Here is a 12,233-nt window from a genome sequence, read left to right on the forward strand (position 1 = left end):
CAGTAGATGAATCCAAAGGAAGCATGAAACTTTCCATGAAGTGGGAAAGGAAAATGTGGCTTTGGGTCTTTAAAGCAAGTGACAGCATCCCAAAGGGCTCCCCGTAAGGTTATACACAGGAGCTGGCTTTAGGGCCGGAGACCTGGTGAGTCATAAAGGGTATTATCTACGGCCAAACCTGGAGAAGCTAGATTTCCAGAAGATGTATTGACAAGTTGATAGGTACATGGAATTAATGAAAAACATCAATGGGGAGGATTTCTTGGACCAGAAGGCAGGGAGACTTCCCAAATCAGAACAAAGCTAGGGAATGGCATAGCCAGGACTGCAAAGAGGGTCAGAAGAGGAATATTTGGCAGAGATAGAAAGAGTTTTGTTCTCTTTTTCCTATTTTCTTAATAAAACCTAAAAACTTTAAAAGGACTCTAAGAGCCTTTCCTGCAATTGGCATAGTGATAGCAAAGGCAATCCCAGAGGTCGGGAGGAGGGGGCTGGGGAAGGGGTGGAGAGGAGGCATGGGAGCAGAGATGCGAACATGGCCTGGGTACCTCCTGAACAGGTGCAATTACGCATTCATAGGATCCTCTGAGAAAGTGACAGCATTTGAAGTTAGAAAAGTTCCACTCGAAATTAAATCATCTTAGTATAGAAGCCTGAGGAAACTAATTAAATTCTCGAATCACAGAAAACAAGGAAAGCACACTGTTCTCAACACCCGCAAGTATCAGAAGAGATTTAGGCAAAGACACATGGTTTTGCGCCACACTCAAGCCCACCTACTTTGGGGATTCCCCATCCTGCTAATATCTTTTTGAAACAATAAACAATCCCAGATGGCGGAATTACTTGGGGGTCAGGAATGCATATGTTTTCAAGTGAATACTGGGAATAGAAAAGCTGGAATAAAAATTGTCACAGTCAGTAACCAATCAGTATGGGTTGAGATCTGAAAAGCAACTGATACGTGCATTGCTACAGGAGTATTCACAAGGAAAAAGTCTTTTTCCTACCAGAGTTTTATCAAGGCTACTAAGGAGTTATCAGTCCATTCAACAAGTGCTTTACAAATTATGATACAATCATAAAATGAAAATCTATTAAGACAAACGAAACTAAGATTATAGCATGTTACCATTTCTGAAAAATATATAAAAGGAAAAATTAAGTTGCATCTATATGCATAGAATATTTCAAAGCAAATTGGAAAGACTGGTTTCATCTGAGAATTAGGTAGCTAAGAAATAGGAATAGGTGGGAGACTTTTCACATACTATACCCTTTCATAGTTTTTGAATTTTGAATTGTGAATTTACTGCCTCTTCAAAAAAATGAATGAATAAAATGTTAAAATAACAAATATTTACATATTTATACTCCACCATTTTGCTCAAAGACTTCAAGAACAAATACATATATATACACACACACACACACACACATATATACACACATATATATATATATATATATATATATATATATACACACACACATCTAATTCAAGTAGATAAAATAAATGAGTGATACATATTTAAAATAAAACAGGAGAGGCCGGGCTCGGCAGCTCACACCTGCAACCCCAGCACTTTGGGAGGCCAAGACAGGCAGATCACCTGAGGTCAGGAGTTCAAAGCCGACATGGTGGAACCCCGTCGCTATCAAAAATACAAAAGTTAGCCAGGTGTGGTGGCGCGTGCCTGTAATCCCAGCTATTCAGGTGGCTGAGGCAGGAGAATCTCCTGAGTCCAGGAGGTGGAGGTTTCAGTGAGCTGAGATTGTGCCAATGCACTCCAGTGTGGGCAACAGGGCAAGATTCCATCCAAAAATAAAAATAAAATAAAATAAAACAGGGGAAATAAAATAACAATCAGAGGTAAGTCAAGCACAAGAAATGTGTACACGGCATCCTGTTTGGCTGCTGGATGTGGCCATGAATTTGGTGTCAAAAGTAAACCAAAAAACAGAGTCAAGTGTCTACATTGAGCTGCCACTCAAAAAGGGAATGGCTTTTCTTGTAGAGGAGAGCAAAGGAAAATTTCTCTCAAACATCCATCTAAATAAGATCCTGGGATACCACAGGCAGTATCCTCAACAACAGGGCACAGCTGAGGAGACCCTCAGGAGGGTCCTGTCCTTCCATCTCCACATAGAAGGTGGGATGGTTCAGACTATTTAGCAGTGGGGCACAGAGCTCAGGACCTAGGAGACAGCTGGCCCCAAAAGGTAGGGACAAGAGAAATGCTAGAGGGCAGACATGCCACTTGGCACATGGGCTCCAAGTTCCAACCGGAAAACCTCTTGCGCTTGATCAGCTAAGTCAGGGGAAGCGGAGAGAAAAGTCTAAGTCAATAGCATGTTATTATTTTGTCTTTTAGACAAACAGCACATTGTTTGCTTCCATTTCCTCCCCGGCACTGTAAGAAAACGGGAAAATGGGCATCAGATTCACCACAGCTCCCAAACACTCGGTTTCCACAGTTGTTTCATTCATTTGCCAGAACCACTTCCTTTGGGAATCACAGTCTTTCCTCTCCTTCTCTTTCTTCTTCACCCCAGCATCCCCAATGCGGGTCCTAATCACCACATTTCCTCCAGCGTCACACACACACAGTGCACAGAGGCAATGCTATGTGTTCACCAAACCAGTTTCATTTCCCTCCTGGGCACCCAGCAAAGTGACATGCCCCAGCCTCTCTACAGTAAGAAGAAAACACACGATTGAGTTCTGGTCCGTGGAACCTGGGAGATATGATGTTGCCACTTCCAGAGCTGTCCCCTAAAATGTCCTGTGCAGTCACCCATAGTCCCCATCAGTTTCCCAGATACCAGTTGGATTTTGATACTCAGGGCAATGTCAGAAGCCTTTGCCAGCCTGAGTTCTAAATAATTTTGTGACCCCAAATCCCCCTCCACTGACCTATAATGGCTATAATGTAAGGAAGAAAGAATTTATTTCTAAGATGCTGAAAGTGTTTGTTGCCAGAATTAGGCTGCCTTGTCTGACATAGATACTGGGGTTATCCTGAAACAAACAAACAAAAAAAACCCTAAAAATATGACATTGGTGTGGCAGTTTGGTAGTAAATGCGGAAGTTTCGGATATTATAGATCTAGGTTATATGGTAGCAAAATACTGGCAAAACTTGCCTACAATAATTTGGAAGGCACACTACCTGCCTACTGAGCTAATGGTTGTAGAACCAGAGGGTTCTATTCTAGGACTTTTAGGACACGGATAGAGTTCTAGAAGAATTGAAAGAGGATGAAGAATACTTTGAGATATGTTATTTTGTTACTATATTCATTACTAATTGTCTATATTGGTGTTTGGTCAAGTTTTTCAAGAAAAAAAAGTAAGAATACAACTGATCCATTAGCAGATAGAAGTCATATGTAAGAGAGATAATTCATAAATTTGGGACATAGAGAGTTTGAAAGGCCATTTGCCAATGGCTTCTAGACATCCAACCATGAGAGATGGCATTTTAAAACACATCGAGGGTTGGAGACACAAGGAAACTTCTCAGTTGAGCATGTGACTCAGACCTTTGGCAAAAATCTAATGAAGGGCATGGCCTTTCCACCTGCTTTTTTTAGATAAACTCAAGATACCTACCATTAAATTGAAAAAAAAAAAAAGAGAGACAATGCTTCCTCACAGGGGTAAGGAAGCATTAAAATAAACAAGCAGTCTCAAAATTGTATCTAGGAGAGAATCGTTTTGTTACTGATACATGGAACTTTCTAAAAAAATAAATTGGAAGCCTTTTTACATTATTGAAAGAATAATATTACTAAAGACATTATGACACTAAATTAGAAACACTTTTAATATTCTGCAAGTCTTAAATCAGTCTCAGGAAGGAAGTAGGCTATGAATGCTGGCAGTCCCCTAGGAGAAGAGAAGACCGAAGATCCATTTCTGATGTGGCCAGGAGAATAATGGACAGGAAAGAACTCCAGGGGTCAGTGCCAGGGGTCACTGGGAAAAATGAAAAAGAAAGTCCCTCCCGCAGAGGAAGATCAGATTCTATTCTGGGAACTTGCCCCACTTTATGGAAAGGGAAAAGTTACAGTGTCGTCCTACAGGATGCTAGCTTTGCTATGGACCAGCGATTTCTCTTTGTCTTCATTCTTCTTTTTTTCTGGGTGGGGAATGTTACTGTTATCATGACCACTGAAAAGACTAGAGGAAAGCAGTAATATTTCTCTTTTGCTCATAGGTCACCGAACCAAGGGGAGCCACATTTCCACTCAACAGGGAGGCCCACTCCTGGAGATCCTGAAATTTGAGCTGAACACAGTGATTGGGAAGAACTTGAGGTCACTCCTATTAAGAGGGGGATGTGTGTTCCATGTTAGAGGAAGAATGAGATGGATAGTTGGTGGTCAGAAGGGTAGACCATGATAGAGATGATGCTACGTGTTTGTTAAATCCATTTCCTTTTACCCACACATTCAAACTGCATTTTCCAACTTCTCCTGCAGGTAGGTGGGCTAAGTGACTGAGTGCTAACCAATGGGTGATGGTCTGACTCCTAAAATCCACTCAGTGACATCAACTGCTCTCTGCAAATGAGAACTCAGGCTACAAAGCATACCCTACCCATGTTCTCTTAAGCAATGAGCACGAAGCACATCATCTGACAGCTGCTCTTAGCCATGTGCATATTGCCCTGAGTTGAGTATGCTCTTCAGCCTATTGTTGTCTACTTCGTTATAGCCTCTTACCAGCAATTCATTTTGTGTTCCAGTGAACTATTTTGACTAATAATGACTGATAAAAGGTAAGATGCCCATGCTGGCTTTGCTGGAATAAAACAAAAGGAAAATAAAAAAGTAGTTAGAAATCTTGCAGAAGATTAAGAGTCTTAAATAAAATGGACAATGAAACAGAAGTTGAACATTAACAGGCAATCAGGGATAAGCCACCACACACTAATCATCCAAAAAGATCTTCCATATGGAATAATTTTATTTATCATATCAAAAGTATTATCTGTGTCAGTAAGTCCTAAGATATTATGAAGATATTACCCTGGACAAATGTACCAATAACTGTACTAACATCATCTGGGAGAAATTAAGCAGTCATGATGCCAAGACATTCAAAAATACTGAAACAGTGATTCTTAATGTGTAATGCAAAGAAGGCATCCTTCCAGGCATCCTGCCATAAAGACTTTTCCTAGTCTTTACCCAGTTAGCACTTGCATCTCCTTGAGCACTTCACCTGCAATACCCAGGGTAGGTGTGGGCCTGGCAGGCCCTGACAGTACTCAAGTCCAGTTGGTACAGTGCTGGGTGGGGCTGACAGGCTACAGTCACACAGCCTGATCTAAAACTCACAACTCTCACGCATCAGAAGAAAGTTGTTTAGCCCGCATGCTTACTTCGGGCTATTAGAAAAAAGAAAAAGCAAAGGTAACAAGAAGGTATGAGAGTCTATGGGAGAAAAGGCAGCAAAGGCATTAGTAGCTCTGGAAAGTCATGAAACTTTAATCAGCACATTTTAAGAATCTTAATTTTCACCTTTTTATCACTACCCACCGGACACTTACACCTGATCTCCAACCTGACTCACAGAAGCTAGAAAATGCCCTTCCAGCTGTTCCCCTGGATTAAATAGAAGCCAGCCAAGGCCAAAGTTCTGTTGGAAGGCAATCAGAACAGGAGAAACAGAAAAAATATATATGTTTTGGCATGTCTCTGTAGGCCCAATATGCCTGCTGCTACCATGATGAGTGAACAATACTAGATTCTGCCATTCCCGGGTGGGCTAAAGGGGCTCTTTCACCAGTACTGATATTACATCAAGATTCAGAGATGTTTGAAAACTTTCCCACTGGCTTGAAGAAACCTCTTTGCCATAACTATAAAACTGTCACCCATAACTCATGTCTTGACATAGGGGTCTCAAGTAGACTAATGCTTAATGTATTAATACATCATCCCCTCTTCTGGTGCAGACATCTAGGCCTTCATCAAAACTGTCCCACCCCTCCCCTCCTGCAGTCCACCCCACCTCCAGCCCCCCAGCCTGTGCATCCCCTGGCAGTGTCAGTAAATGACAGCCAGGAGCAAAGCTGTACAGTGGCCAGCAGGAGAAGTATGGCAAGAATGCACAAAAACACTCAGCGCATGGCTCCCACCTGCCCTCAGGAAGCTCGCAGTCCTCTTGGGAGGGACGAGGATGCCTAACCACTGATTTCATGAGACATGTGGCACAGCAACACAAGGCTTATTAGGGTTCAGAGGAACGGACAAGCAACTGGGCTGGTGCATGTATGGCTGGCTTGATGGGATCTGCCCAGCAAGAGTTCTTCCCACTCTCCTAGGTCTGCTCAGTACCTTCTTCCTTTGGCTGTGTGTGTGTGTGTGTGTATGAATTCCTTTATTAATATATATGTATGTATTCTAAATATATATTATAATATATAGAGAGAATATATAGAGAATATATATGTTTTTATATGTTCATATATATATATATATATATATGGAGAGAGAAAGTCCTTACTTAACATCATCCATAGGTTCTTGGAAACTGAACCTTTAAGTGAAACCAGGTCTAGCAGGTCCTCAAGTAACATCATTTCATTCAATGTAATTTCAGTATAACATTGATGAGGAAAAATATTGGTTCCATTATACGGCATTTCACTTAATGTCACAGTTTACAAAAACCCATGCACAACATTATGGACTTTCCGTGTGTGTGTGTGTGTGTGTATGCGAATGTATGTGTGTATGTGTGTGGGTGGGTGGACGTATATGTGTATATATGTGTGTATGTGTGCGTTTGTGTATGGGTGTGTATGTGTGTGCATTTATGTGAGTATTGGCGTGTATCTGTGGATGTGCATTTAAGTGGGTATGCGTGTGCGGGTGTGGATGTTTACATGTGTATATGGGTGTGTGTGTTTGTGTGTGTATGTGTGTGGGTGTGTGGGGTGTTTGTGTGTATGTCTGTGAGAGTGTGTGTATAGTGTGTGCTTATGTATATGTGTGTGTGTGGTGTCTGGGGATGTATGTGTGTTTATGTGTATGTGTGTACATGTGTGTACATGTGTGTATGTGCATGTGTTTATGTGTGCATTTGTGTGTGTATGTGTGTACGTGTGTGAGTGTGTGTTTTGGTGTTTATGTGTGTATCTGTATGTGGGAGTGCATGTATGTGTGTATGTGTGTGTATGTGTGTGGGGGAGTATCTGGGGTGTGTGTGTATGTGTATGCATGTATGTGTGTGTGTATGTGTCTGTGTGTGTCTATGTGTATGTTTAGGTGTGTATGGGTGTGTGTGTGTATGTCCGAGTATATGTTTATGTGTGCATTTGTGCATATGTATGTAGGTGTGTTTATGTATGTGTATATGCATGGAGAGTGTCAGGGGGTATGTGTATGTGTGTATATGTGTATGTATGTGTATGTGTGTATGCGTGGGTGTGGGTGTGTTGCAGTGGGTGTATTTACGTGTGCATATATGTGTGTGTTTATGTGTGTGTATGTGTCGGGGTGTGTTTATATGTGTATGTGGTGTTTTTGTGTATATGTATATGTGGGTGTTTATGTGTATATGTGTGTGAGTTTAAGTGTGTGTGTCTGTGTGTGGATGTGTGGATGTGGGTATGTGTGTGGGTATTTATGTATGTCTTTATGTGGGTGTATGTGTGTGTGTTTATGTGTGCGTTTGTGTGTATGTGGGGGTGTGTGTGTATATGTGTTTATGTGTGGGGTGTGTATCTGTGTGTGTTTATGTGTGTATGTGTGGGGGTTGGGGTGTATATGTGTTTATGTGTATGTGTGTGTATGTGTATGTGTGTATGTGTGAATGTGTGTGTTGGGGTGTGTGTATGTGTGTGTATAAACACACGTGTATGTGTGTGTTTATGTGTGGAGGTGTGTTTGTGTGTTTGTGTGTGTATGTGTGGGTGTGTGTATATGTGTGCATACGTGTTTTGTTTTGAGACGGAGTCTCACTGTGTCACCCAGGCTGGAGTGCAATGGCACCATCTCGGCTCACTGCAAGCTCCACCTCCCGGGTTCACACCATTCTCCTGCCTCAGCCTCCCGAGCAGCTGGGACTACAGACACCCACCACCAGGCCTGGCTAATTTTTTGTATTTTTAGTAGAGACGGGGTTTCACCGTGTTAGCCAGGATGGTCTTGATCTTCTGACCTCATGATCTGCCCACCTTGGCCTCCCAAAGTGCTAGGAATACAGGTGTGAGCCACCACGCCCAGCCATGTGTGTGTATGTTTATGTGTGTGTTTATGTGTGTATTTGTGGATGTGGGCGTGTGTGGGTGTTTATGTATGTCTTTATGTGGGTGTATCTGTGTGTGTTTATGTTTGCATTTGTGTGTATGTAGGTGTGTGTTTGTGTGTATGTGGGCGGACTCTGTGTATCTGTGTGTGTGTATGTGTGTATGTGTGGGGGGTGGGGTGTATGTGTGTTTATGTGTATATGTGTGTATATGTGCATGTGTATGTGTGTATGTGTGGGTGTGGGTGTGTGTGTTGAGCGGGTGGGTGTGTGTTTGTGTGTGTGTATAAACACGTGTATGTGTATGTTTATGTGTGTGTGTTTCTGTGTGGGGATGTGTTTGTGTGTTTATGTGTGTATATGTGTATTTGTGTATATGGGTGTGTTTATGTGTGTATGGGTGGGTGTCTATGTGTGTGTGTGTATAAACACGTGTGTATGTGTGTGTTTAATGTGGGGGTGTGGGTGTGTTTGTGTGTGTGTTTATGGGTGTGTTTGTGTGTGTGTATATGTGGGTGTGTGTATGTATGTGTTTATGTGTGTATATGTGTATGTTTATGTGGATGTTTATGTGTGTGTGTGTTTATATGTGCATTTGTGTTTATGTGTGTGTTTGTGTGTATGAGTGTGTGTTTATGTGTGTAGGTGTGTGTAGGAAGTGGGGGCATATATGTATGTGTCTATGTGTATGTGTGTGTTTATGTGTGTGTATGTGTGGGTGTGGGTGTGTGTTGCGGGTGGGCGTATGTTTGTATGTGTGTGGAGGGAGTATGTGTGTATGTGTATGTGTGTGTGTACGTGTATGTGTATGTGGGTTGTGTGTGTTGGGGGTTGGGGGTGGGTGCGTGTGTATGTGTGTGGGGGGAGAGTGTGTATGTGTGTGTGTATGTGTATGTATGTGTGGGTGTGTGTGTTGGAGGTTGGGGGTGGGTGTGTGTATATGTGTGTGGAGGGAGTATGTGTGTATGTGTGTGTATGTGTATGTGTGGGTGTGGGTGTGTGTTGGGGGGTTGGGGGTGGGTGTATGTGTATGTGGGGGCGAGTATGTGTGTATGTGTGTGTATATGTATGTGTGAGTGTGGGCGTGTGTGTGTTGGGGGTTGGGGGTGGGTGTGTGTTTATGTGTGTGGGGGGAGTGTGTATGTGTGTATACACACATATATCATCTTTCTGCCCTGTACTTTTCTCTTCTTTCCACATTGCAGAAAGTCACTCCTTCACTCATACAAGAACTCTTTCCCTTTGCAGGAAATTATTCTTTAGCCACTTGAAACTGCAGCAAACCACACAAATGGCCTCCCTGGGAAACTGTTTTTTACCCCTGTAACACTTAGGCCCTTTCCTCTGAAAGTTTTGTCTTCCTTCTGTGTCTGTGTCTATTGACTCAGACTATTCGTCCAGTGAATAGAGACATCTAATTATATTTCCTACTGAAACGTTAATGTGTTCTTAACGCTTAGCAAGTAAGAAAAATAATAATGCCTCTCTGTTCCCCATTTTTTTCCACCTGAGGACTTCATATGCAAAAAGAGATTTTTAAAGCAGAGCATGTAAAGGTTTGGTTGACTAGACATATATTAGGTTTTTCTGTCCTCTTGTGCGAAGGTTCAGCCTTTTAAATGGGGTGTGCAACTATTAGGCATTAACCCATCTGTTTTGTTTTGCTCTCCTACTTTGGAAGACTAACACATAGTCTCACAGCAAAAGTCATACCAAAAGCCATTCTTTTCCCCAACAATACGCCCTGACCACCACCAACTATCTGTCATTTAGAAATATTCAGTTAAAGCGTTATGCTGCCAAATGCTTAAGAGCCTCACAGACTCCAAACTCTTCTTTCCTTGATATCCTGACCCCATCCTTTCCTAACACAATCCTGCCAGAGTAGCCCCCTCAATATTCCTTAAATATTGATACCAAGATTTTTCTCATTCCACTCACCCCTAAACTTAACCCATTTGTGGAGGCATGGATAAATCATGACATTCTCCAACAAGTCTTTCTTGGTCATAGTAGCTCTAAGTGATGCCTCCCTCTTTTAAATTGTAATATGCAAATATCTACAAAGTTAACAGCACATTGTAGCATACAACAGGACGCCAAGTCGGCAAAATAACTAACACTTTCTTTGTATCAGATTCCACCAGTAGCTGCTTAAAAGCAGACAGCAGAATTCTACAGATCATGTGCTTGGAATCACACAGGCATTTTTGCCACACTGAACTATCTGTGACTTTTTCTGTCAATGACGTTTATGAGCTTCTCAGGGACAAGGATCATTTCTCATATAGGTCCAGAATCCCCTGCAATAACTAACACTAATATTGCTGGATATACAGAAAATACACAGTGGATTCTCACTGATTTGCCCCATAGGGAAGCTGAGAAAATTATCAGGTTGAACTGAAAAATGAAATCATACTAAAACAATAAATCAGTAATAGGGCATGGAGACTAAATGTGACAACAGTTTCAATGAATTGAATGGAATTTTGATCTCCTAGAGACCCATTCCATAAGTCACTTCGGCAGGGAAGGTGTCTCTGGAGGGAAGGGGCAGATCGATAGAATCAGAATATCAGTTTTCAAATGGCCTTAGAGATCGTCTGACGCACGCTATCTTCTTAGAGAGAAAGAAGTGGTGCTGGAGAAGCCTCAACCAAAGCTGGAGAGACCGGAGATTGATATAAGGTATCCTCCGTCCTGACTGTGTCCTTTTCACATGCTCAGCAGCATTGTGGCAAGAATGCACAGCTATTTCTCACTGTAGGAAGGGCCTTACCTTTGCCTGGAGGAAGGGAGGGAAATATCATTCAGAGTTCCCATCCACATTTAATGGGAATGCATTTAATGTTATCTTGATGATGTGTAACACTGTTAATTGCAGATCTATTGTAATTGCTTTATTTTCTCTGTCATCTAGCTACATTCAACAAACACTAACACATTCTCTAAACAATTAGATTGTGCAACAGCGAAGGTACAGTATGTTAACAGGAAAACGTGCAAAATGTGCGATCAAATAACTAAACACTTAATTGAGCAGCTGAAATTTTTCTTTTTTTTTTTTTTTTTTTTTTTGAGACGGAGTCTCACGCTGTTGCCCAGGCTGGAGTGCAGTGGTGCGATCTCGGCTCACTGCAAGCTCCGCCTCCTGGGTTCACACCATTCTCCTGCCTCAGCCTCCTGAGTAGCTAGGACTACAGGCGCCCGCCACCGCGCCTGGCTAATTTTTTGTATTTTTAGTAGAGACGGGGTTTCACTGTGGTCTCGATCTCCTGACCTTGTAATCCGCCCGCCTCGGCCTCCCAAAGTGCTGGGATTACAGGCTTGAGCCACCGCGCCCGGCCAGAAATTTTTCTTTCTTTAAACAATTTTTCATTGTTTTCAATGTTCTGACATTACTTTTCTAATCAGGCAATGTGGGGCAGGGTCACCAGTACAGTTTTGTAACACACCCACCCCCTCCACGAACGCTCACGGAACACCTGTCATGGGCAGGCACTATTCCAGCAATTATGAAAGATCAAATGAATAAAACTCTGTTCCTGTCCTCATGAATCTAGTAAGATGATTACAAATGAACACAAAAAGTCTAATAAAGGAAGAACATAAAGTACTAATAGGAGGCTATGGAATTTCAGAGCAGGGACAAATTCCCCCGTTTCCTTAACTGGGGAAAACATACTAATAAAACCATATGGCTGGGCATGGTGGCTCATGCCTTTAACCTCAGCACTTTGGGAGTCCAAGGTGAGCAGATCACAAGGTCAGGAGATTGAGTTCATCCTGGCTAACACAGTAAAACCCCGTCTCTACTAAAAATACAAAAAAATTAGCCAGGTGTGGTGTCATGCACCTGTAGTCCCAGCCACTGGAGAGGCTGAGGCAGGAGAATGACTTGAACCCCGGAGGAAAAGGTTGCAGTGAGCTGAGATTGTGCCACTGCACTCTAGTCTGGGCAACA

At 42.3% G+C, this 12,233-nt stretch overlaps 1 protein-coding gene across 10 annotated transcripts in view; it reads right to left on the reverse strand.

The window, feature by feature from the left end:
• Window positions 1-12,233, reverse strand: part of ZMAT4 (zinc finger matrin-type 4) — a 372,370-nt gene that overhangs the window by 281,218 nt on the left and 78,919 nt on the right. The gene's annotated exons all lie outside the window — the stretch shown is intronic.

Source organism: Macaca fascicularis, chromosome 8, assembly GCF_037993035.2.
Source record: "Macaca fascicularis isolate 582-1 chromosome 8, T2T-MFA8v1.1".
In the NCBI taxonomy this organism is placed as follows: domain Eukaryota; kingdom Metazoa; phylum Chordata; class Mammalia; order Primates; family Cercopithecidae; genus Macaca; species Macaca fascicularis.